At 33.1% G+C, this 27,810-nt stretch overlaps 1 pseudogene; it reads left to right on the top strand.

Annotated features, from left to right (window-relative positions):
* Positions 1-23,297, top strand: part of LOC149539083 (protein BREAST CANCER SUSCEPTIBILITY 1 homolog) — a 138,345-nt pseudogene extending 115,048 nt beyond the window's left edge.
* The last annotated feature ends 4,513 nt before the right edge of the window (positions 23,298-27,810 follow it).

A 27,810-nucleotide genomic window follows, 5' to 3' on the forward strand; every position in this document is an offset into this window, starting at 1 on the left:
GATGAAGGATGAATGGAAAGATTTGGGATGTGCTGGTTCCAGACCATGAAGCTTTGCTTTGGCTGTGATACCCCCTTCCCATCCCATCAGTTTCTCATTCCCACCATTTTCTCTCTTGTATTACAACATTTATTCATTATATAGTCTAGTTTATTAGGTACTTTATGAATTAATTTCATGCATTTTCATGTATTATTTCAAGGAAATCAATATAGAGAATAGCATATGTGAGTTTCATTTTAAATCTTGTCTCCTTTCTTAGTGAGTTGTAATGTTTTATGATCTTCAAACAAAGAGCCTAGGTCATAGTTGTTGTCCCTTAAGGTTGGATGTTGTTTTATTATTGCTTATAATTCAAGGAGTTATGTAAATGCTTCAGGGAAATTAACAAGGTTGCAAGTTTATTGACGAGGATATCAGGTAAGAATGAGATTTAGATTGAACATTGATATCCAATTTACAAGGTAAATGGATAGATCTGGAGTCTTGGCATAAGATATGTGTGCTAGATATCCAAAATGTGTGAGGGTGATTTTTGAATTGGCCAATGGATGAGGCATTGATCAGCTACAGGATCATTAATTTGTTGTCCATGCATGGTTTTCATCCACTTTCCCCTCCCACATAAAATCAAATAAAATTCAAATCATCTTTACATGTTAAGTTGAAGAATTAGAATAGACTACCTTCACTCAGCTTATGAATTTCATAGATTTGCATTTAGCTACTATAGATCTATGTTATTGCATGAGTTATTTAGAGATATAAGGGTTAAATCTTCTTTGATAGATTTAGGAATATATTTTTGCATAGGTACCAAATTAATTGAATTTAAGGTCCACCCACCTAGGTTTTGCAAAGCCTGAAGTAGAAGAAGACTCTAGCCTTATATTTGGCTCGATGTTTGAAAAGATGTGTTCAGGATAGGATTTAGCTGCCCCTAGATGTGTCTTATTTTCATCGGGGTAATTTAAAACCTATAACATTTTAAAACACCAAAACTTTGTTTTAAGTCATGTAAAGGCTCATGCACCCATTAATTGATATAAACAAGGGTAAAGACTTAGTTATCACTTTTTAGAGAGTCATTTTGTATATAATTAGATTTTATTTTTAATTTTTAAGCATATTTTTGCATGAAGAGATCTCTCACTCTCATCACAAATTGAGAAGATGATTTCTTAATAATTCAAGAATGTAAGATGTATTCCAGGCTATTATTTTGATGCAATAATATATGCTTTTGGTGCTCTCATTCTGAGTGTAGTTGTTCTTTTCAGGGTGTGTTATTCTTGTGTATTCTTGTTCATGATAATAATGAAACCAATAGTTTTATTTTGCTGATTTTATTGTGCAATATTTTTAGTTTTGGTTTTTGCTACATGTTGAAAAATTCCACTAATGTATAGAGTTGGAGAAGAGATCACCCTATTGTTCCCATGTAGCTTCTTGTCTCGCATGAGTACATTTTCCATAGCCTTTCAATTTGATAAGAAGTGAAACATCTTTCAATTTTACTAAATTCCCATCGACAATTGCATTAGTGGATTTGAGGAACTGTTGCTCCTATTTTCATTGGTTTCCTACCTTATATTTTCAATGATTTAACTTGCAAACATGTTGTTATTGTGGTTTGTGTTTGTTAGGAATTTCCCTTTCACATTATTTGCTTTCATTTCTCATTACCTTATCATTGTTATTTCTTTACTAACCCTTGGTTAAATTAGGATTTCATATAGTTGCATTTTTAGATTGCATTCATTTAAAAATAGAAAATACCAAAAATATATCTCTTTTTGTGGTTAATTTTGAAATAGCAAGTAGATATATCATCTTATCCAAAATTGGTTCAAATCAACAAAGACTTCTTTATGAACAAATACATTTATCTTCAACTAAGAAAGTTCTAGTAGGTCGCAAGATTGTTCACAACGTTGGAGTCGATCCCAGATCACCTTTTCAAGAGAGCAGTCCGAAAGGATTCTTGCCATCAAGCATCGTGTGAAATGACAACTCAACACAATTCAATGATCAAATAAATGATTAAAATAGTTTAGTCATAAATTTGGTTGCAATATTAATGACCAGTAATAAACTACCAATGGTCACATGATCAAAATTGGTCATATATCTATAACTTTTAGTAGTTTATATAATCATATATTGTTATTTTTGTACTAGCTAAAATAGTTTTGGTTCACAATAAATACAACTTCTCACATGTGTGACCTCTAACCTTGCACACTTGCTGAAATCATCATCAAGCTATCTACTATCACTTTCTAACTTCACTCATTATGCTTCTATCCCTATTAGGAGATACAATCCAAACATTAGAAACCACTTATCATGTAATCTATCTACAGACTTGTCTATCTAATCAAGACACAATGTAGAAGATATCCTTAAGTGTGCTTCACCTTATCACCAATACATAGTCCCTATGACCTCGTTCTCTATCTACTACTCTACCAATCTTCATGGAAATAATACTATGTTGAAATCAATGATAAATATAGTCATGAATGAAACATTTCAATAATTCTAGCAATCTTTCCAATGCTTAGGATACTCCCCTAAAGGAATACCATCAAAATTCATGATAGCATGTTCATGTGTAGTATGAGTTGTATACCTTGCTTGTATTTTATGAGAAAGTGACTAGTTTTCCTATTGCATGGGCAATATCCTCAAGAACTAAAGTTGAGGATATAAATGAATTGGTAAGTGAAGTTTATAAAAGAGGAAAAGAGTCTAAAGAAGACTAGAATGTCAATGCATTCATGACAAATGATGCTAGCACTAAAATAGAGGCAATCAAGTTTCTATTGCTTAATATTGAGTTTATGAAAGTATATCTTTTATTTTTCTTGAATACTTAAAATTAATTTTGTTCATGTACTATATTAAATTAGAATCATCTCAATTTAATGATGGTTTAACATCCATTTAATGTGATTATATCATTCATTTTGATTCATCCCCTTTCTTATCCTTTATTCTGGGTAGAACTAGGGAAGGACCTAATATAACCTCTTTAAAGATCCTTTTTTCATAGTCTAAAACTTGAGATAAGATCTAACCACTTAGGTCCTCCATTTCTATCATCCAATCACTTTTAAAATATTTTCCATATTGTAATGACTATATCTCAAGTTTTGCACCCAATTTCTGGGATCCAGGACTTGTTTTGAGACCCCAAGGGAATCTTGGAAGGGTTCTAGGCCTTGATTGGTAGGGATGTTCTAGGCCTTGGTTTACTAGGATATTTGAAGTTGAGTCAAACCAATTACATTTACATACCTGATCACATTTTAAATTCAAGAGAACATTCATAGATATACATTGCTTCATGTTAGATCTATTTTTACTACTTTTTAGTATTCTCTATTTTCTATCTAAATTGAAGGTTAGTTCCTAAACTAGGGTTTGATTGAGCCCCCTCTGCAAGAAAAACAAACCAAAAATACTTCATTTTGTAGGTTTTAGATATGGAAAATGAGAATAGTTTGTGGATTTAGATACCCTTTGTTAATCTCATTGTGTTTTTGATAAGGCAATGACAAAAATCTTAGTCATTATTTAGTAGAGAACAATACAAGCCAAATACATAGTGCATGTTGAGTGAATAGAGTAAGTTGAGTGATTAGTGCAAGCCAAGAAAATAAAGCATGGAGAGCATATGTCCCTAAACAACACATGCTAAGTAATATGATAGTTAGTGTTGAGCACTAGTATGTAACAAGAAGACAATGCATGCCAAGTCACTTAGGTGCCAAGTAGTAAGAGTGTGCTAAGTGATTCAAGTGCCAAGAAAATATAGTGTGCCAAGATATTTAGAAGTTGAGTATCAGTATATAGAGAACAATGAAGGCCAAACATTAGAGCCTATGGATGCTAAGTGAACTATTTATGTCATAGATGTTTGTAATGGTAGAAACTTCTATTTAAACCATTTTTGATCAACATGAACATATTTTTTGATTATAAAGAATAAGGAGGGAGTCATATTTCACATCTCTATGCAATGTATACATCCAATCTGATTGAGGGAAGCATTAGGCAGAAATATGGATCAATCACAATCATTGATTCTAACTAATTTCTTCTCCATAATGTTTATAAAAGAAGGAAAGCCTAAGGGTAACCTAATTTTGTGAAGGAGATACTAAAGAGATTATCTAGTGTGAAGGAAGCATGGAGAAGATGGCTAAGATATAGTTTTGCAATGAAGAATCAGTCTGATAGGAACAAAGACAAGCAATAAAAGGTTAGAGAAGATAGGTTTGATTAGGAGGATCAAGAGATAACCAGTACACAAGAGATCTGGCATCAAACAGTAAGGTACTAATTGAAGGATTAGGTTTTGGATTATTCTAATAGGTGATATAGAGTAAATATCTTAACATATTAGTCCTAATAGGATTTTGTAAATATCTTAACCAAGTGCTTACTTTATTGTGAGTTTAAATCTTCTAGCAAGGTGAGATCTAATAGTCTTTGCAAGCCTTTAACATGACAGACCTCTCATAGGGTAGATCATAGTTTATGATCAAAGAAATTTGGCCATAATAGGCCACACTTTACAACTATAGTAGTGAATATTTTTTGTGTCATCCCCACCCCAGTTTTACCATCTCCTTGGAGGGTTTTTGGGTAACCAAAATCTTATGTGTTAAATGTTGATTTATTTCATGCTTTGGACATGCTGAATAGTTATATATTTCAGTTTACATGTTGAGTTATGAGATGGATGTATGGTGAAATGTTTCAAAGGTAAAAGTTTTAAGTGCTGATTCACTGCCCCTCACTCTAAGAACTTAATTTTCCATTATTAATTCCAATAATTGGTATCATAGCCTTATTCTCTAGTAAGGAAAGTTTGACAACTTTGAAGGTAAGATCTTGAAGATGGAAGTCTACAAATTGAGAAAGACTATTGAGAACTAGAAGATTGAAATACAACTTTCCCTACATCAACTCAAGGAGGCAAGAGCTGAATTGCAACATTTGTTAAAAAGAAGAAAGGAACTGGCCATTCAAAAAAATCACACTCAATATCAAGGAGAAGGCACTACTGGATTATTTGAGGATAGAAACTCAAATGAATTTGATGCAACTATTGTAGATCTAATGGAAAAGAATAGTGCCCTAAATAAAGAAGTAAGGAATCTAAAAAGGGATCAAGAAACTCAATCAAGTATTATTATGTGAGACAACTGAATTGAAAAAGAAATCTACAGAATATAGAGTCATGATTGAATAAGAAAAATAGTACTAGCTAATAGACTTGAGGAGAAGTCATTAGATGTAAAAAAGTTATTAAGCATTCAATTAGATCTGATGAATAAGCTAATGATTACAATTCAAGAACTGAATAGGAAAGACATTGAGATTACAACTTTGGAAACATAGAATACCTTACTAAAAAATGAATTGAAGACTAAAAAAATAAATCTTAACAAGCCTAGTGAAGCCATAAAGTATTTTGAAAAATTGATGGAAGCACCAAGGTCAAACAATGACACTGCTGGTTTGGGCTATTTTACTACTGAGAAAGGAGAATCATCTAGAAGTGGTGAACAAAGGAATTACAAAGGAAAGAACATCAAGCCCACTTGTCATCATTGTGGAAAATTGGGTCACACAAAAAATGTTTGTAGGAGCAATAGTGGAAGTCAAACTCCTAAATAGAAGATCAAGGGACATTGTCATAGATGCAAGAAGTAAGGACATCAAGCACATGAATGCAGGACCAAGACCATCAACACTCAAAAATTTGAAGGATATTTTTACAATTGTCAAAAGTATGGACACAAGGGATATGAATGCACATCTAAACCCAAGTGGACATCAAACAAGAAAACCAAGGTACATCATCATGGGAATACTTATGATTGGGATTACAATATAAGGTACAATTTTCATTATTGTGGTGAGTATTGTCACGTTGTTGTAAATTGTATTAGGACACATTTCAGAGGTAATTAAAATAGATGGTTGAATGAGGTTGTATGATTTAGTTGTCTTAAGATTGGTCATGTGAGTATAAATTTTTTAACTTGGTCACTTGCACTAAGAAATGAATTCAGCAAAGGAAAAGAAAAGGTAGATGTTGAAAAGAAAAAGATCTAAATGAACTAGACATGGAAAAATAAAAAATATTGCGGCACATCAAGTTAAGATGAGGTCACTTCATCCAATGGATCAAGTGATCACATCATCCCAACTAGGAAATCAAAGTAATGTGTAGAACTAACATCTAAAATGATGTACTTTTCATCATTTCCAAGTATTCAAGCAATATAAAGGATCTATCGACATGTATTAAGATGCAATCAAGTGATTAGAACAAAGAGAAAATATATCATTTTAAAAATTTCTTTGTTGCTGTCAAGCATTGAAATTTTTGTAGTTACTATTGAGTAAGGAAGGTATGGTAGTGATAGTGAGACTCTTTATGATAGTCGAGCATAGTGGAAATCCCTATAATGACCAAATGAATAGCAGTATATGCACTAAGCATTAAATACAAGGTTTTGAAGGCTATATACTCAATTTTTTGAGTCATTTTCACTTACCAATTTTTGAAGAGCATGAAGAAAAGTTGAAAAAGGAGATTCAAGCATTTGCAAATCAAATTCTACTATAACTTGACATCGTTCAGCAAATTTGAAAGGTATTTAACTTGTGCCGAGTTACACTATTTTGTTTTTTGTAAACCCTAGCGAGTCAAGATTGTAGGGAGTTCTTTAGAAAAACTTAGGAAATAGGGGAAGGAAGTTTTTAATGTTTAGTTAATTAGTAATGATGTGATATAACCTCCATTCCATGTCATTCTTGAGATTAAGTATAAAGGAGGTCCATCTGGTTCACTAACTATGATACCACCAAACATTTTATTGATCTAGGATGTACAATGTTGTTATACTTGCAAGGTAGGTGAGGTTGGAGATTTGGAAATAAGAGAAACTTATCAGAAGTTGTGCAAGAATGACATGTGTTGAGGGAAGAAAACAAGATCATAGAGAGTAAAGGTTTAACACATGCCCTAGATTTCTTGCAAATACTTAAGACTAAATGGATTAAAGTTTTGTTGAGCTAGATTCATGAAAATTAGTATTGGTTAGAAGGTAGACCAATCAAAATATCTAAGAGGATAGTTCATAGAGTCACAGGCTATCCTTCCCTAGATCAGACAAAGATATTGATGAGCAATGCAAAATAGATTATTGAAAAGAACACTAGAGTGATGTGGAACAAATGTGGAATGTCAATTGATACCATCAAAGATCCCATTATAGAATTTGCAATAAGAGTAATTGCACACAGATTCTACAAGTCAAGCTCACTAAACAATGTGTTGTGCATTGCAGTTGACCTAGGTTATAAGATTGTGAAGAGATATCACAACTATGACTTAGTCGAGCTTCAACTTTAGCAACTATTAGAAAATCTAGAAGCTATTAGGAAAGTGAAGAGTGTCTCATGTAAGTTTAGATCACTTATCATTTGCATATACTTTTATGTGCAAAATACTTTTCCTGCATTTGGCAAGATTACATGGAAGACAAATAGATCTATTACTCAATAGATGGGATAGCTCATTGAGCAAGTAAGTGATAATTTTCAGTAAGTAATGACCACTTATTTTGAAGAATTTAAGAAGTCTATGAAGGAGATGTCAAGAATTCTCATGTCACTAGTTTAACAACATTATAATGATGTTTATTTTCATGTCACTAGTTGAACAACATTATAATGATGTTTGTTTTCTGGTTGCTCCTAACTACACATATGTATAGGTAACTATTCCAAGGGTAAGATGGTTAAGACCTTTACCATATGAAATCAATGTTGATGAAACTTTAGTAGCTATTAATGCATTATTGGCAAAAGAGGTTGATAAATATGCTACACAATTTGGAAATTATGATGAATCTAAGTCAAAGATCACCACAGACTTGAATATTGCCATAGTTATTAGAAAGAAAAACAAGATGGTGAAGAAGCTTAAAGAAAAATTTGGTGAAAAAGAGAAAGAATAATAAAAAGAAGGCCAAGCACCATTGGAACTAACTCAAGGATTAAGTGAAGACAAAATTTTTGATGATGAAGAGGATGCCAAGCAAGAAACTGAGGAAAATGGAAAGAATAGGAAATCATAAAAGAATGTAGTGCAGAAACCAAAGAAAACAAAAAAGCAAACTATATAGAAGCTAGCTACACCTTTGACAAGGTCTAGCACAAGGGATACCAGTGCAAATGCCAAAGAGACAAAGGAAAAAGACAAAAGAGAAAGTACTACACCAGAGCTGAGTCAACCTACTAAGAAGCCGAGGAGAAAGTAAAAACCTCAAGGTGATTCAAATGATGAGAAGACAAAATTAGATGACTTAAGTCAATTCAAAGTGGTAAGCCACAATCTCTCATCTGACATTGACAATTTATATGAAAATGTAAAGACCAATAAAAATTTATCTAGTTTTTCACATATTGATTTGGATAAGTTAGGGGGTGAGGATAAGCATAATCTAGAAGAGACTATTTATGATATAATGACCATATTTAAGACCACATCAATAGAGATTTCTAACTTTGTTCCTAAAATCCTATATGAGAGAGTTGAGCAAAAGTGGAAGTTCTATTTGGAGACAAAAAAAAAAATTAGAGAGACTACTTCAGCCACAATCATTCCTAGACTTGATAGAAGAATGATTACAAAGGCTCTAGATAAACTTAAAGGGAGATTTTCTCCCAAGTGGCAAGATTTTGATATTTTGAGAAATAAAGTAGAAGAGGTGGTAACTCAGAGTAGGGATAACTTTAAGAAACCCCCCTTTTGGAAAAATGCATAAAATTTTGGCCAATCAAGCATTATTTACAAGAAATTAATTAATTCCTATTGGTGAATTAATGTCTTTGAGAAGGAAAAATTAATAATTTATTGATGATATTTTTTCAACTGTATGAAAATGCTATAAAATCCTTGTGAATATTTCATTATTGATGAAAATCATGGACATAAGTATAGATACCTAGAAACCATGATTTTATTATTGTTATTATTATATGGATCCTAATTGATTATCAAACTTGAAGGTTAATTTTATCCCAATTTTATCATTATAGTTTCCATCCAAATTATTGAATGGTTGTATGCAGGCAACATCCCTATTATTTATGATCATTGGAGGATCCTAAATTAATGGCCTGAATCCTATTTCAGGAAAAACTTTTAAAAGGATACCAAGTTTTAAAGAAAGTCTTGAAACTAAAGGCACATGTTCCTAATCAAATCTATTTTGGGAGAAAGTGAGAAAGGATAAGAAGTTTCATAAAAAGTCTCTACAATAAAGATGCATATCAAATCTACATACTTAACATGTAACCTAGTAATACATGTCAAACTAGTAATACATGCCAAGCACAACATGCAAATATTAGACCATGTCAAGCTGCAATGAGTGTCGAGTCACTCAAGTGCAAAGAAGATAGACCATGTTGAGTGAATTCAAATTTTGAGTAAATAGTAGATGCTAAGCAATTCAAGTACTATGTCAGAAGAAAAAATACAATTTATGCCGAGCATCAGAGACTTCATATGCTAAGTGACACAATTTACACATATTTGTTTGTAATGGCACAAACAACTATGTAACCCATTTTTTTTAGCTGACTTAAGGATAGATTTCAATATTTTGGAGATAAGGATGAATCTATATGTGGATTCCCTATGCAATTACATGCAGCCAATTAGAAAATGGGAAGGTTTAAGTGGAAAAATGAATGAATTTTAGCCATAGATTCATACCTAACCCTAACCCACCTAAGTCTTTTGAAGGAGGATGAAGCCCTAATTTTTAATGGATGAGAGAATGGTGTTACAAGGGGTGAATGATCAAAGTGGAAGGGCAAACAACATAGTTTGCAGAATATTCAAGGTGACTTAGTAGTAAGAATGAATTATAGAATTAATTAAGTAAAGAATAGAGGATAGATAAGGATACAACATTGATACGTCAGATTATGGAGGATTAAATTAGAGATTGGATAGAGGTGATTTTCTATCAAGCAAGAAAGTTCCAACTGCAAGATCTATACTGAGACATTTTAACAAGTGATTTTAGTTAAATCTCTTAATAGAGTAGTCCTAACAGGCTGTATGAAATCCTTTAATAGGGTTCTTGCTTAATTATAAGTTGAAGTCCTCTAACTAGGCACACTTCTAACAGGGTGTTGAAATCCTCTATCAAGGTTTGAATTAATAGTCTTTGTAAGCCTTTAACATGGTAGGCCTTTCATAGGGTAGACCATGATTCATGGTCAAACTATTATAACCTTAATTGGATACACTTTATTGCTGTAGTAGTGAAGATTTGTGGGTGTCATCTGCACCCCATTTTTACCTTCTCACTTGGAGATTTTTTTGGTAATCATATATGGTGTTATGTGTGTTTGATTACATGTTTACATGATTGATGCATATGTTTTATATGTTATTTCAGTATATTAATGCATGTAATGTATAAATGATGAAATTTTTATGGGTCCAAACCCCCCTCTTAAAATTTTACTCATTTCCCACTTGTAAATCCAACAATTGGTAACAAAGCCTAGTTCTTTGAAAGAGAAGCTTTGTAGCTTAGAGGAAAGATCTTCAAATGGAAGTCTAAAAGTTGAGAAAGACTATTAAAAATTAGGAGATTGAAAGAAATCTCATACTACATCAATTGAATGAGGCAAGAGAGGAACTAAAGAAATCCTTGAAGAGAAGGAAAGAGATTACTATTGCATATAATGACACACTATACAAAGAGATAGACACCATAAAGCTATTCACAAATGGTAATTCTAGTGAATTTGATGCAATAGTTGTAGATCTAATGGAAAGGAATAGAATCCAAGATGAGGAAATTAGAAATCTCAAGTAAGAGCAAGAATCACAAGCTATACTACTATGTGAGGTGATTGAACAAAAGAAGAAAGTCATGGAAGACAAAGCTATGATTGGAGAAGACAAAAGAATTCTAGAAAATAGATTGAAAGAAAAGTCCATAGAGCTAACATAAATCTCCAACATGCAATTGGATACTCTAAGTCAAATGAAGAATGCCAACTATGAATTGAATGTCAAGGATATTGAGATAACCACATTGAAGTTGTAGAATGAAAAATTGTAGAGTGACTTGAAAAGAGAAAAGGAATTTTCATAAAGTCTCAACAAGCCAAATGAAGCCATTAAATACTTTGAGCAATTACTAAGATCCCCTAGATCTAGCAAAGATATATTAGGATTGGGGTACACAAGCACTAAAGAAGGAGAATCATCCAATGTTGTTGAAGAAAGGAACAAAAAAGGTAAGAACTCCAAACCTACTTGTCATAATTGTGGAGAGAAAGGAAATACTACTAATGTATGTAGGAGAAACAATGCAAATCAAAATGTCAAGCCTAAGAACATGACTCATTGTCATAAGTGCAATAAACAAGGCCATTAGACACATGAATGTAGAATCAGGACCATGCATAAATAAGGATTTGAAGGATATTGCTACAACAGTTAGAAGTATGGAAATAGATCCTTTGAATGTAGATCCAAATCCATGTGGTCATAAAACAAGCTAGCAAAGGTAAGAAGCTATGGAAACTCTTATAATTGGGATTACAATTCAAGATATAGTCGTCACTATTGTCAAGAATATGGACATATCCATGAGAATTGTATTAGAACACACTTCAGTGGTAATTACAAAACATGGTTGAGTTAAATGACATGTTTTAGTTGTTTGAAGACTGGTTACATTAGTAAGCACCATCTAACCAGGTCAAAGGCACCAAGTTGTGAATTTGACAAAGGAAAAGGTAAGGTAAATGTTGAACACATTAGAGATGAGATGAACATGACATGGAAAAAGAAAGATGCTTACATCACACACTAGTACATTTGACCCCATTTTTAGACCAAATTTTTTGACCATCTATTAAAATGGGGTCAAATTGGTTGAAAAAATGTCTTTCTTTTTAAATCCATGCCTGTGTTGGTCAAAATTTTGACCAACACGAGCTTTTTATGCCGTGTCCATCAAAATTTCAACCAACATAGACTTGTTATGTCAAAATTTTCCCTCCTCTTCGAGTATGGATCCTGAATTCAAATATAAGCCCATTCAAGTGTGAGAAAAACTTTCCTATTTTGCCATGAAAAAATGGCAAAGAAAAGATCATTGCAATGTGCAATTTGTAATAAAGTGTTGTAATGGTCTTAATTAGGTTCGTTATTGTATCGGCTTGGGGATAAAAGTGGATGAGGTTTACGACATCATTGCTTATAAGGTTAGATTTTCCTTTGAATTGAATGTTTGTTTGAGTTCTTTTTCTGACATTTTCAGAAAGCTCATTGATGTAAATTTTGAGATATTTGGAAAATTGAGAAAAAATTGTTTGGGTTAAGGCTTTTGGATAAATCTGTGTCAAATTTTTGAAATAAATTCAGTAATAGCTGGACATTCTATAATAAAGAATTGTTCCCCTATTTTGTTGCTCCTGGATAAAATTTGCATGGATCATGTCTGGTTTTGTGTTAAGCATCTTACTTTTCTCAAATCTGAGCTTGTGTGAGTGGCTTTTTATTTGATAGAATTTATATATGTGCACTAAATAGAAGTAAGTAGCATTTGTGCCCAATGCAACTAGCACATCCATGTTTGCTGAGCCTCTATGTAATGCATGGTATGCACCTACATAAAATTTGTAGCCTATTATGAACTGTATTGGAGTACACAACACCCATCAGAGGAGTGTACCAAGAGTCACCATGTTCACCAATTTCAATTCTTCCCATGAAGATACCATCAAGAAAAACATAGATAGTAGGAAAATAGGAATAGAGAATACACAACTCCAAAGGAAATATTTCTTATAGTGTTCTATTTCTTTGACCCTTTCATAGTCTCTTCCTCTCGAAGGACTGCATAGGCTTGCTCTGTAATAATTTGGCTCTAGCCCTGCTTGTTGAATGCATTATATTATAGATTGTGGGCCTGTTAGATCTGGATCATATGAGACACTCACTGTTTCTATATTTGAATCCATTTCCACAAAATTCACACCAGGCAATGACTGTAGAGAAATATCTATAAGCTTTGCTTCTTCACTTGAGTTTACTCCTTCTAGTCTAAGGTGAACTTTGTTTATTTCATCTCCTGCATTGATTAAGTCTAAGTCAAAACCCACTTCTGTGATTGATTGCATTATCTAAACAATTGTGCACTACTTGGGGTCATAGTGTACCTTTGCTTCATCTAGTGCAAGTGCAACCACTGCCTTCTTAACTCCCCTTATTCTCTTCAGAGTGTGTAAGATGGACTTTGAATAGCTTGTGCAGGCCATACCCCTAATTCTCAATCAACAAATTGTCTAAGATGTCCTCACTAACATCCTTGATTAGTTTTGACTCCAAGCCTACATCCTCTATGGCTTCTTTGATTGCATTGATCCTCTAATTGCAACAAGGATAACATTTCTCGGCTATGTCATGGACATGCCTAATTGGATGTAGAAGTCATCTCTCATTTAGCCATAAAAAGGACTACATTGAGAATTATGGTGATTGGATTTTATGATAAATTTATGTATTTCTATGGAGCATAATGCCTTCATCAGATTGTTGTGGTTGTGTTATTTGTTACCTAACTTATGTATTTACTCTTTTTGGATTCAGAAAGTGCTTAAAATTCAACATGAACATCTACAACAGTTAAAGACACAATACAAATTAATATAAGGAAAGGGCATTGTGAAAAAAAGCACAAACCAAGCATAGTGACATAATTATTGTATCAAACTTGGATTTGTTAGGAACAAAAGTGGTAGAGGCATTAGCAGTTTCACCCATTGATTCAGTAGATCTAGTTACTAAAAATAGGGATCTAACAGACTTGGCAAGGGCAAGATTAAAGGCAATTTCTAATTGGTAACATTACACTCTTGTCTGGGATATCTTGCTCAGAATCACCTAGGAATCATACCTGGTCTTTCGTAACCCCCTGTTGGAAAAGAAGTGTGAAATAATTTATAAAGAGGTGTAGACTATTCCATACTTTGTAAATGTTGTTGTTGAAGGCCATTCAATATTATTCTTGGTTGACTTTATTAGCTTGTCATTAAAATTCAATAAATACTAATGAAATCATTATTATGATTGGTCTAATGATAGGTAGAAGAATTTTATTAATAGTTAAGATGGTTTGTTTGTAGGAAATATAGTATCACTGCAATTTAAAACCCTAGTATGGGAGCAGTGTATGACCTGACCAAACCCACTCTACTCATTTGAAAACTTATTTTCTATTTCATGAGAATGGTATATTTAATCATGATTGGAATCCTCACTATAGCTATGTTGGTTTCAATAAACTTGTAGGACAGACAAATATGGTATAGAGGAAGGAGGAAAAGTTTACCTTCTTAACAAGGTATGCAATTCTGTAACTCTTTCAAGTTAAGAAGCTTTTGATGATAGCTCAGATGAAGTGATCATAGTGGTCATTCATTATTAGAAAACTCAAATAATAAATTTTTTCTATGGACATTAATAAACACAAAATATATAAAACCACCTTTTTAGCATTACAATAACTATCTTGAGTTCCAATAGATCATACAACTCTACCATAGGTGGAAATTGTCATTAATTTTTGCAAATCAATTTTTATGCAAGAAAAAAAGAAAATGGAAGATTCATATATCTGTAGACACCTAAATTTGATTACACCACTTTGGTAATCTAATTTAGTTATCTCTAAAGGCATCATTAATTAAATTCCTATTTAATTAATCCTTTGCCATCCCCTAGCTGATTAATTTAATTAATCATCTATAGTCCTAATTGATAAATCAAATAACCTATTATTTATCAATTAAATATTATTCTCCTATCTAATTCCAAAAATCCCCATTTATTAAACAAATCTATTTGATAAATAAAATCCACAAATCCAAAAACCCCTAACTTATCCCTAATCCTCCATTTAAACTAATCCACCCCATCCACCTATACTAACCAAGCTTAGTCACTAGCTCACCCACCCTCATTAATGCCATCCACTTATACATCTCTAACATCCCTAATCTAATCCTAAACCCAAGCCTAATCCACCCCCTAATGTTGTCACATTCCCTAAGCAAGTTTAAGACTTTCCTAAACCAAACCAAAGTCTCCCCTTAAAAATCCCAACCACCAAGTCATGAGTGCTCTTACAAAACCATAAAAGACTCTTACAAGCCCACTCATGACTCTTACATCCATCTTCCACACTCTTCCCTCTTCCACACTCATTCCTCTTACATCTCTCTTACATACTCAACCCCACTCATCATGCCTTTAACCAACCCTTTACCCTACCCTCTCACACTCATCCTCCTTGTGACAAGTGTCACCTTCCCATTGGTGCTAAACAAGAACAATCCATGTGCTCTCCTTTGAGTGCATTCTAGCCCTCCTTAAGCTTTCATCTCTCCTTGCATCTTAGTCCTCCATCCCTCAAGCCCTTAGCCTATAAATTGAATCCCCTCCCAAGCCATTTAATCACAATCTTTGAGCTAAAGTTATCATGCCCTTTTGAGAGCCAAAATACATACCCATACCCTTATAATGCCAAATTGAGAGCTCACAAAGCTACCAATTTTCTATTACCCATCTCCACCATTGAAGCAACTTTGAGCATCTTGAGCATACATCCACATCAAAGGACGCATCTACAAAATCAAGAAAGCAATGAAGTGCTTCATCTTTTGAGGTTTGCATCTCTTGTTTTTTTTCTTTGTCTAAGCATATATGTGAACTTAGTTTTGGTTTGTGAATGCTTTCTTTAATGTTAATGTTCCTTACACACTAAGATCTAGTTCTACAATATCACGTAAAACATCATTTAGAATGATCTTGTACTTGCAGAGCTGAGTAAAATGCCATTTACAACAGTAAAAAAAATCATCAATGTATTTTTGTCTCAACAATAAAGTAATATTTCTGTAATTCAGATTGCCTAATCGATGCAACTGAACAATTCATTTTGTTGGAAGCTTCCAGAGAACTTAAACAAAAAAGAGAGCATAATAGTTGAATATAACTGTCCTACATGGATCTAGTTAAAGGTGTAGGAGCAAAAAAATATGAGGTGTTCACTGTCTGATTAGTTTCGACAAGGTTAAGTTTTTATATCATGGTTTAATTATTTTGTATGACATGTTTGACTGGGATTGTAGCAGCTTTTTTGAATAGATGTAATATAATATAGTAATAGATATAGGAGATATTTGTAGGGCTCTATTTCTATTAGCTTCTAGCTTCTTTTGTAATTTTTTTTTTATGATTAATAACATCATTGTTGCTGCAATAATCTACTAAAACTTATACTTTGTTTTATGCTCTATCTCTATACTCTGATTTATCTTTTAGATCCAATAGACACATGTTTTAGGAAAATAATAGTTGACATAGAGCACATTGTTGCAAATTAATGGGTATCTAAAATTTTCATTTTGATCAGACTCATTATAAGTCCATTGGACTCGTTGATATTTGCTATTTAGCCTATCTTAATGCATAATTCCCAATCGTAGCTAGCATCTTATTATATTTCCCTTTGATAGAATGGATGTGGATCAGTTAGTTGGGCCCCTACCTTTGATAATTGAAAACATTTGGAAGAAATAGGAGATAGCAAGGGCCATCTGTTGCTGTTGAAACTATGGTAGAAGGATGAGGAGCTCATAGCTCATTACATGGAAGTGAAGGAGTCAATAATTGATAGCATGAACAAGGAGATCTTCAAACTTGTTTGTTTCCACTTTGCTTTCAACTAGATTGTTCTCACTCTGCTCTTCATCGCTGGTAGTAGTGCTCACACTTGTAGAAAATGGTGGATTCCTTGTAGCACTTCTTTGATAACCTCTGTGATTCTCATATGTGTTGTCTTGTACAAGATTGTCATAAGGGGGAGAGTTTAGATAGGGTTGCTAAAAGATAAGGCTATTTTGAGAAGTGTGAGCAAGTGTATTCAAGATCTGAGGATGAAGGGTGTGAGATTTGATCTTTTCAAAGAGCCTCAAAATGCCAAGAGAATGAAGAGCTCTAGTGTGGAAACCAAATTGAACCCTCTCAAATGGTGCTCTCAATAAAATGAAGACAAAATATAAATAACCAGGCTTAATTTGTTAGACAAAATTTATAACTTGTCCCCAAGTTTTGATACATTTAGAGAAGCCACACATGGTTTTGGCTCACATATTAATTGCCAAGAGGACTAAAATCACATCATTTACGAATTCATACATTCTCACTCACTATATCAGGGACCACTTTGTCAGCTTGTTGTGAATTGCAATACTGGTTAGGAATTATTATATATACATAGATAACATGTCCTTCCTTTCCCCACCAAAACATTCTACATTCCTTCATCTATTTTATTTCCTAGGATATTGGTCCTATACCAAAAGTATCAATTGGTTTTGAAGTCTGCAGTGGCAAGAAGCAAGGGAAATCACCAATTTCTGCTTCTTAAGCACATTATCAGGGTACTTTGTAAGTTTGTCAAAGCCCATAAACTAGTTGGGTATGATCTTTTCTAAAAGAAAAGAAGATATTTTGTATTTGAGGATGAGATGATGGGGAGATCATGCAATGCTCTTCCACTGGATGTCCCAAAAGGGCATTGTGTAGTGTATGTGGGTAATGAAAGAAGTTGATTTATCATCCCCATAAATTACTTGAATTATTCTGTATTTAGAGCATTGCTGGAGAAAGCAGAGGAAGAGTATGGATTTCATCACCAAATGGGATTAACCATCCCTTGCAATGAAGTTGCTTTCCAAAACTTGATATCTTGTCTAAGGTAAAAGTCTCCAATCCTCTGAAATAGACATGATTTGAACTTAATCTATGACAATTGTCTCTAGGTTTTGGTGTTGATGAGGTAAAATTGCTATAATATTTGATTCCTATCAAATATGCCAGTGTTTGATGCTTTTTGGACTTTGAATACTTTGCTAAGGTTGTATTGTTGTATTCAATGAGCTTGTTCGAGGAAGCATGTGAATGTTCTTCTAATAAGCTATGGATGCTTCTGTAAGGGTATGGGATTCATTTTCTATTAATTTACCAACTCTATTACAAATGTATTATGAGGATAATGGGGCATTGCATGTCTTAGATTTTTCCCAGAAGCTCAAGCTGCTAGATGTTTACTTATGTGTTGCATGAATTTCTTCTGAGAAAGTGTGGTCAATTTGGACTTGGGTTTGTGTGAAATTTATGGTCTTCATTGTAATGCTAGTTCTCTTTGTATGTTAATTACATTCAAGTAATTTGGTTTGTAAAATCATCTAGTCCAAAAAAAATTTCTTTAGCTCATGAATTCTTAAGTCACCAAAGTTTGAGTGGTTTCTAAATTGATTATACTTGCATAAAATTTAATTATGTTTCTATTTTTCCCCTGTAGCTTGAGCTTGTTGGATCAAGCGGCTTCACTCACCTACAACCATGTGTTTTGCAAGTAAGTAGAGGTTTCCAAACATAATAAATAAAAAAGTTCAATTTTTTTTTTGGGGTTAATGGTGGAGATTTACATGTTTAGCTTATATAATCTGTATGTTGTTATTGAATTGGATTACATGAGTATTGTTTATATCAATGATTTAGATCACATTATGTGATCCATCATTAGAATGAAAGAGTCCATAAGAAGAAAAATGAATGAAGTTGTGAACCTAAACTAACTAAAAGGATTTTTTTTAAAAAAAAAAAATTGAAATGAGACAAAGTGTAAGAGGTGTCAGATAACTGTCAATTGATATGACAAAAAAAAAAGTTTTAAATGAACAAAGAGAAAAAGAGGACAAGATAATACAAAATATGTGTATATGTACATACATAAATATGTGTATATGTGTACACATATTGAAAAATAAAGAATATAAAAGCTTAAACCAAAAAAAATAGAAACAAGAGGAATAAGCTTATATATATTTGTTAATCTTTACTTGCACTAAATTATCTTACATGTCTTTCTAGTTTGCAGTGCTTGTATTTTGAGGTCTATAAAATCTGCATCTGTATGCCTAGTGTACAAAGTGCCATGTTCACGTAGAGATAATTTGAAATCTCTCATTTTGTGTACAATGTTTTTGGAATAGTATTTAGAAGGTCTTTGATCATAGCCCTACCAAATCACACTCCTCAATCAAAACCTGAAATAGGCTTGATCCCGTAAAATTCCATCAAATCAGGCTTTGATTTCTAGTTATTCATGGGTAGGGTCCTAGATTGAAATTTCATCCGCTTTTGTATAAAATTTTATGCTTTTCAATTTATTATAATTATTGAGAGCTTTTCACCAGTATATAATGATCTCAAAAATGGCTGGTCTCTTCCATGAAAACCTAGTTACCATCGGCGGCTTGCTAGAGTTATGGCCTTTTTAATTATAGATGCCAAGGGTGATGGTATGATGCAAAGCTTTTATTCTTTCCTTATCAAAATTTAATTATGTACACCTTTGTGATTGTAGAGGTTCATCTTGCACCTCACATGGATAGCTTAGTTATCATATATAGGAACATGAAAATTGCTGGTGGTGTTAAACTTTACGATTTGCAGCCTTGCATGTCAAAAGACTCTAGAGGTAAATTTGATTCCCCTACAACCCTCCTTGAATATGCAATACTTTTTCTCTTTTCATTTGAATTTACCATTGTATAATACACGATACCAAATGACCCAGGTAAGGAGAATATAATTCCTTCCCCAAATGGCCTCAAGCGAAAGCCATCTGTGAAATTTGGGGGAAAGCCAAAGAGGGCTAAAGGATGTGGTTTGAATCCTTCTTGATTGTTAGTGGTTTAATCTCATCAAGCAATAGAAAACACAAAAATAGAAACTATTGAACAAGAGTTTCCTGCTCTAGCTGTTCCTAGTCCTCATCAGCCTATGAAGCATTCATTCCCAACCAAGAAGAGGGTTTAGGTTTCTTTATATCCACCTGGTAGTGTTGAAAAAAAACCTCTTAGAACTGTAAACAAGCCTTCCAACTTTGAAGACAAGGTATTCCAAAGTGAGGGAGGTGATATTAAAGGAAATTTTCTTTTGACAAATTTGGATACTATACTTTTTGATTTTGAAGGTTAGATATGTCTTCAATCAAAACTTGAAATAGGTGTGACTACTCAAAATTCCATCAAAGGTAATCCTATGAATGACAGGGTCCTATTTGATGAACATGGAAATCCTTTACTATCACCTTTTTTTTTGTCTCAGAGACTGTGAGATTGAAGAAGTTGATGGCACTTAGATGCCTAATTCTCAACCCACTCAGTTCACTCAAACTACAAAAGCATCACCCTCTGTGTGTCCATCTTTTAGAAATCTTAAGGATTCTAACGATGAAGGTTACCATCGAGAGGTTCAAAATGTGAGTAGACTCTTCCCTACTTCCAATGTTATATTAAATGCATGAATGCTACGTCTCATGGTTCTATCTTTGTTTTTCTAATCGATGGAAATGAGTATGGACTTAGCCAAGTTTCTCTAAAACAATGGGCTTTGTAATGTTTTTAATTTTGTGGAGGAGGATATCAATGTGCTTTAGAAACACAATGGGTATTGTATTTTCTCATGAATGTAGTTAATTTGGTAGTGTGTATTTTATTAGGTACTGATAAATGCAATAACCCATTTGTGCCTTACCCATACCATGGCTTTGTTTCACTTCTCATATAGGATGGATGTGAGATTGGGATCACAGTTCCTGACACCTTTGATAGTGAGATGTTTGAATGGACTCAGAGACCCTGCTCATCTGAGCTCAACTTTAGCCCAAGAAAACAATAGGTGCCTCTGTTTATTGGTTTTAGTTGAGGCTCTTTATGTTAGAACTTATCATATTTTAATTTTTTATCAATGTCTGATTCATCAAAACTTATCTTCAATGCAGTTTCCTAGAGAATTAGAGATTGTTCAGATGGAATCCAAGTCATTGGAAGGAGATGATACATTACTTGTCAATGGTGTAAACAAGAGCCACAATGAAATTATTCCAGTTATTATAGTTGAAAGTGCAAATGGATCCGATATAGAAAGGAAATAGGAAAAGGAAAATAGTAGTGAAAATGCTAATGTCGAAGCTGCAGTTGTGCCAAAGAAACCATCCAAGAAAGAAAAGGTTAAGTTTTTGAATAGTGATGAAATTTTTTTCCATAAAATGAAGAAAAATGGAAATATTAAGCTTGAGGAAAAAACAGTCGGTGAAAATGAAGTTGGCAAGAAGAAGAGAGGGAGGAAGCCTAAAAGGAGTAGTCGTAAGAATCTTAATGATGAAGGATTCTCTCATGTGAGAGATTCTTTAGTCAGCATTGGTGTTGATAAGTCTTGGCCAGATTCAGATAAGGAGTTGGCTTTTACAATAGCTAACATATTTGATGTTATGTTTGGCTTGTCCACAAGTAAGCCTACAACTAATAGTTGTGTATCAACAAAAGTTAAGGATCAGGAAGGCCACCATCCATTGGATATTCCCAGCACTGCCCAGAACAAAGTACATGAACATATAACTATAAATTTAGCACAAGTGAGTCAAAATGGTGTTGGAAACATTGTTAGTGGTGGCAATCTAGAGACAACTATACTAGCTGATACAACTGAGCGGTAGCCAGAAGCCCTTGGAAATAGTTTAGGAAGTGATTCTAGCACATTGAAGAATCAAGTTTTCTATGCTTTTTGTCAAACATTTGGCAATTTAGAGGTGAGAGCATTTAGGTTATTTGCTTCTAGCATCCACGTATTTCAATTCATGGTAGTACCGACCTACATATTAATGTTGCAATCTTCCAGGCTATAGGTTAGATGATGCATTACAACAATGGAAGGGCGGTAACTAAAGCAAAAGATATGTCATTAAATGTTGTGCATGTGCATAATTTCTGTGCTGAATGTTGAGGATTTGAAAGAGTATAGTTTCATTCTTTTGAAGATCTAACATTGACTACTAAGTTTGTAGCCTAATACTCTTTTTTAGCATCCCTTTGGGTTGACCTATATTGTGGTCCATTAATGTAGCACCTGTAAAAATATTTAACATTGATTGAAATATATTTGAATTCTTTGCACCAATTTCAGGGACCAGTTGTCTACTTCAAAGGTGATTGTATAATGAATCTTGAGATGGAAATATCCAGAGGCACAAAAATCAAGTGCACTATATGTGGACTAAAGGGAGCAGCTCTTGGTTGTTGTTTTACAAAGTGTCACACGAGCTTTCATGTTCCTTGTGCACTATATAACTTAGAGTGCAGATGGGATATTGTGAGAAATGAAATTTTGTGCCCTGTACAAGTATTTTTTGCATTATTGTACAAGATAAACTAAGGTCTAAATTTTTGTTGGTTGATTGTCTTGGTACCTATAGGATGATTATGTTATGCTGTGCCCTACTCATGCATCATGCAAATTTCCAAAGGAGAGAAATCCTAAAGCCATGAAGCAAGATAGCACTCTTCATACAAGGGGGAAAAAGATTACTACAGAGGCATTACCCTATAGGTCATTTCTAAATTTACTTTGAGAAGTAGCAATAAAGAGTTATTTGAATTTCTTATGTTCTGTTTGATTGTGCTAATATTGTCTCATCATGTGTTTGAAATTTGCAGAGGTAACCAAAGCTCTACTAGTATACTTGCAAGTTCTGAACCAAGGCAAAGATGGACATGGCCTTTAGGTCTATCTTGCAAGTGGGTTTTGTGTGGCTCTGTACTTTACACTACCCAAAAGGTATATAATGAGTGTCAAATTGTTATAGTAATGCTATTTCTTTTAAATGCTATTGCAATTTGATGTCAATTAAAAAAATCTTATTTAAATGTAGGAAACTCTAAACAATTTTTCAAATCTCGTTGGTGCGACTATCTCTAAGGCATGGAGTCCAACCGTAACCCATGTAATTGCATCTACTAATGCAAATGGTGCTTGCAAAAGAAGACTAAAATTTATGATGGAAATATTGGAAGGAAAATGGATACTGAATATAGATTGTAGGTTTTATGTTCCTATTGCTGATTGTTATGTCTCAGTATGTTTTTTATTAGAATTGACTAATTTTTTTCAAGATTCTTTAAAGTACAAAACACTAAGTTTCAGCCAAAATACATGTTCACTGATAGAGTAATAACACACAGGGATCATATCATGCCTTAAAGAGGGGTCACCAGTTCTTGATAGCGTCTACATTGGGAGAGAGATGTGAAGAAGTGGAGGTTCAAGCACAAACCACATCTGATTTCATTGATTGCTTTGATGCCAAGCAGATAGGCTCAACATTGCAAGGTTTATTTAATCAAAGTGGAGATGCGAATGAGGATATTTTTGATTGCAAAAGTGATGATCCCTTTTGGCTGGGAAAATTTTGATCTAGTCCATGACTTGGCAAGATCTCTACATTCATATTTTATTGTTTATATGGATCCATTGTTCCAGATTTTTTGTTTATAGCTTGGACATCAAATACATGTAAATTTTTCAAGGGTTCCATTGTTGTAAGTATTCTTCAGCACACAAATTTTTTAACATTTTCAACATGGGTTATACTAAGCTTTTATCATACATATTTATTGTTTTCATGTTCCAACAATTTTTTTAAAGAAATCATGTTCAAATATATAAATTTATTTTCTCTCGAAATTGTTTTACGGATATGAATTTCTCAAAATGAATTTTATGCTAATCATCTGTAGGATGTAATCTAGCGACTGTCGAAGCTATGGTGTTAAGTACTTTGAAAGATGAATTAAACATTAAGTACTTTGAGATCTTAGGAGCTATGTGGTGAGTGTTGAGAACTTAAGGTTCATGGGATTTACATTTATGTTTGCAAGAACACTACCACTAGTGAAGATGGGATTTTTCCAGGCACTGGGGTGTGATGAATCTAGTCCTTCCTCAGCTCATCAGGGACCATAGTAACCCTAATCTCTTTCTTTTTCTCATTATAATTAGTAAATAAAATCATCTATTGCTATTACTAATTATTCTTAGACTAATTATCTTGGAGTTCTTCTGCAATGCTCTATTGATATGTGGGTTTTGTTTTCACCCTATCAATGGATCTATCACTTAATTATCACAAATTGTAAACACATGACATTGAAAATTACAATAAATAAACCCCAAATGTTTCTCTTGGACCTGAACAAATACTTGATACCTATATCTTGTTCAAGTTTTCAATAGCCGTACTCATTCTAATTTTTTTCTCAACTTTAAGTTTTTAAACAATCTTTAGAGATTAGATAGATTTGTTCAATAATTTAATAGTAAGTTTAACTTGGAGTGTTTGGTTATTTCTTTCCATGGGAGATCAACTGTATGTTGTGAATAAAGCTGCTTCACAAGCTTCCTATTATATATCTCAAAATTCAATATTGTGGCAGTGTTAAATGTTTTGTATAGTAAATAATACTTCATACATTCACTTGTATGATAACTTGGTGTCTATATATTGTGTAGGTGATTTTATCCCATGACAAAGACCCTCCAGTTGTAAGAATAATGGATTATAGGTAATCTCTGGTAATATATTGTTTTAAAAAGATAAATGTTTTTTTTCATTTTATTTGATGAAAATAAGATCTACTATAAAGTATGGATTTAATGATGACACATATCGATATTGGTTCTCTATAATGATAGCATTTGAAATTGATATATCTATTTCTTATAGTTCCCAACATAGTCGAAGATACTTTAGGCACTCATCTTTCTGCTATCATTGTTGGCTGTACTTTTGACTAGACTTCTATTTATCTGTCTGGTCATTCATAAACATTAATATAGTTTCTTTCTTTATATTAAATTAGTAATTATTATTGTTGTTACTTGTCCAAGGTAAGGTAACAATAAAACAAGGACAATGAAGGTCCATACAATTAAAATGGCACAATAATGTCTTCCATAGCTTATTTTTTGTATATGGTTTTGTTAAAAGTTAGGAAATTGATGAGAATGTGGCTGAGAAAAGAGATGTACAATTATATGAAAAGTGCTTTACCTAAATAGGTTAGAGGAAAGATTTAATATATAATCTTTTATAGATTAGTAATGTCCAAATCTAGTAGTAACACATAATTTACATTTGGATGTAGATTATGTACCATAGTGATTGAAATTTCATGTTTTAATACACTTTTCACAGTTCTACATCTTGAAAGCTGAGGCAAGATGGTTAAAACATATGTTAAGCACTATTATTCATTTTATTTGGTGACTTCCCAATGGAAAATAAGAGAAGCTAAAAATGGTGATTGGAAGGGGTGGAATCTATTGCTGGTCCTCGGGACCAAGTTCATATACCATGTATCAAAACAAGTAAAATCTTGGGAACAACTCTATTAGTTCACTATTCTTTGTGATTGAAGTGCTATGACTCTTTAATAAACAACCTTTGATTTCTCAACTCCTGAATAGGATGGTAGGCCTAGAAGTTTTAATTGTACTGTAGCATAATCTCAAAGATAATCACAACTTCCTTCAACAACAGATCATGCCCAATCAACTGTTATGAGGAAACATGATCATTTTAGGTGGTAATCCTATTGAGTATATGTTTTGGGGTGTGCTAATAGATCAAGTACAACTTAGGGGACATGTTTCAATTAATATATCCAATTAGAAGTTTGTGAAAGGAAGTCCCAAATTGCCTTCACATGTAGCAAAGAAGACCAAACTTCAATAACTTGTAGCTTTTCTATTTGTTAACCTTTTTTAAATACACTCCATAAAAGTTTTAAGGCCTCTTTGTAGTCTATGACATTATGTGGTGGGCAATTGTTTAATTTGTTGTGCTATGTTACTTCCTGCTATGTAAAATATATGGTGTAGAAGGTGTAGAAGGTGTAGAAGAAATGGGAAAACATGTTTGAAAGAACTTTTACTAGTTTAGTTACATCAGCCAATGCCAAAATGCTATAATAAAAATGGTAGTGACTTTTCTATGTTTGACAAGTGTACATTAGATGGAATAAATATAAATCTTTAGGTTTATAGGTCTCCACTTTTGTGGAATTAAAATCCTTAAGAAATTAATGCAAAAAAAATAGGTTTAGTATCCCATTCATCATGCTACTTTTAGTGACTTTAGTTGGTTTGTATTGTAATTATGCATTGTATGCCATATATCTTCTAATAGGTGGCATTTCCAATGATTTTGATCCAGGAAGCACTAGTTAAGTTGAAAAATTATGTTTGAAAGTTTATATTTTTCTATCTTTTATGTTCATCCTACTTTGTTTCTATAGATAATTGTAAATTATATCTCAATGTCATGGCTTGCTTGTGAACAAAGCAGCAAAACCGTAATATGATTACCATAGAGATGAGGTCATATACTTTTTAGCATTTCAATAGTTTATTCATGTGTTTGATATGGAAGTTGGTGTTGCAGCTGCTCTATATGCAAATGTTGGATATTCTTAGTCTAATATATTTATTGCTTTGGCTCACCCAGGATGCAGTTCAACAACCCTCTTTAATCAGGACCTCTCAGAGTCGACATGCTTGATTTTTTAAAGTTGCCCACTTGTTAATGAAGATTTGATTAGTAGTGCTAAAAAGGGACTATTCTTCTTCTGTGTGTGTAATGGTTCACAATTTCATGATTCTGTAATCTACCTATTTGGCCTAACTTTTTTGGATTCTACAGTAGTATTTTTGGTCCAATAGTATGAACAAATGAATTGTGTCATCAGTATTCTGAAGCTTGTGTGCAAGTCTACAAAGAGATGGGTGTCAAGGTTATAGATTCATTACTACACTCAGGAATGGGCTCATCTTCAATATTCAAAAGATTGAATGTGAGCCCATTCCTGACTGTGGTAATGAATCTCAAAGCTCCTTCAGCTTGAGCATATCATGTCCTTCGAACAATCGTTCTGAAATTGCTTCAACATTGTACTTTAGACTTTAGTTTACACCTGCCAACAACAAGACTACTTTATGTCATTACAATAATGAATAAGGAATGTAGAGGTAAGCTTTTCTAGGTTTTTGCTAAGAAAATGTTGATATTAAAGCAGTGGGGCTGCTTGGAATTTTATGCAAATTTGTTTGGTGTAATTTAAGATTTGAAGAATACTATTGAAATTTTTCCTATCCTTCCTATTTTATACAAATTAAATATGAGATTCATTGTTACTCGACTCCTCTACAATTTTCAATAACCATTGGGATACTAAGAGCATATCATGTTGGAATGTTGGTATCATGGTTGTCTAACAAGGTTACATTTAATGTTAAGTGCTTAGTAGAACATAATTTTGTATCTCTTATAATCTTGTTAGGTGGCTGAAGGCTTTTTTTTTTTGAGTGCAGGATTACACATAATACATTCCCCTATCAGTTTATGAATTAGAATCATGGTTTGGGACACCCTTAATTTATGTGTTTGATCATTCTACTACTGGTATGATTGTGAATGCTTTTCTGGAGATAAGTTTTACTCAATAAATTGTGAAGTGCATGGAATCTTCTATGATTAATCCAAACAAATACATATGCCCCTTTATAAGTTAATTATTTGTTTGAGGTATAATGCATTGTAATGGATTGTTCATACAATGTTGATGTTTACTCAAGAAGAATATTTTTATTTAGTTTTATTTGCCAAGTTTCCTTTTTAGTTTAATTTTGAGCTAGTGACGCTTGAGACTCAAATCCATACAAATGCTTCATGCAGTGTCCAATCTCAAGCCCTGATCACTAGGCAA

This window comes from Cupressus sempervirens, chromosome 9, assembly GCF_028749045.1.
Source record: "Cupressus sempervirens isolate cs-2001-9-10 chromosome 9, ASM2874904v1, whole genome shotgun sequence".
Lineage (NCBI taxonomy): Eukaryota > Viridiplantae > Streptophyta > Pinopsida > Cupressales > Cupressaceae > Cupressus > Cupressus sempervirens.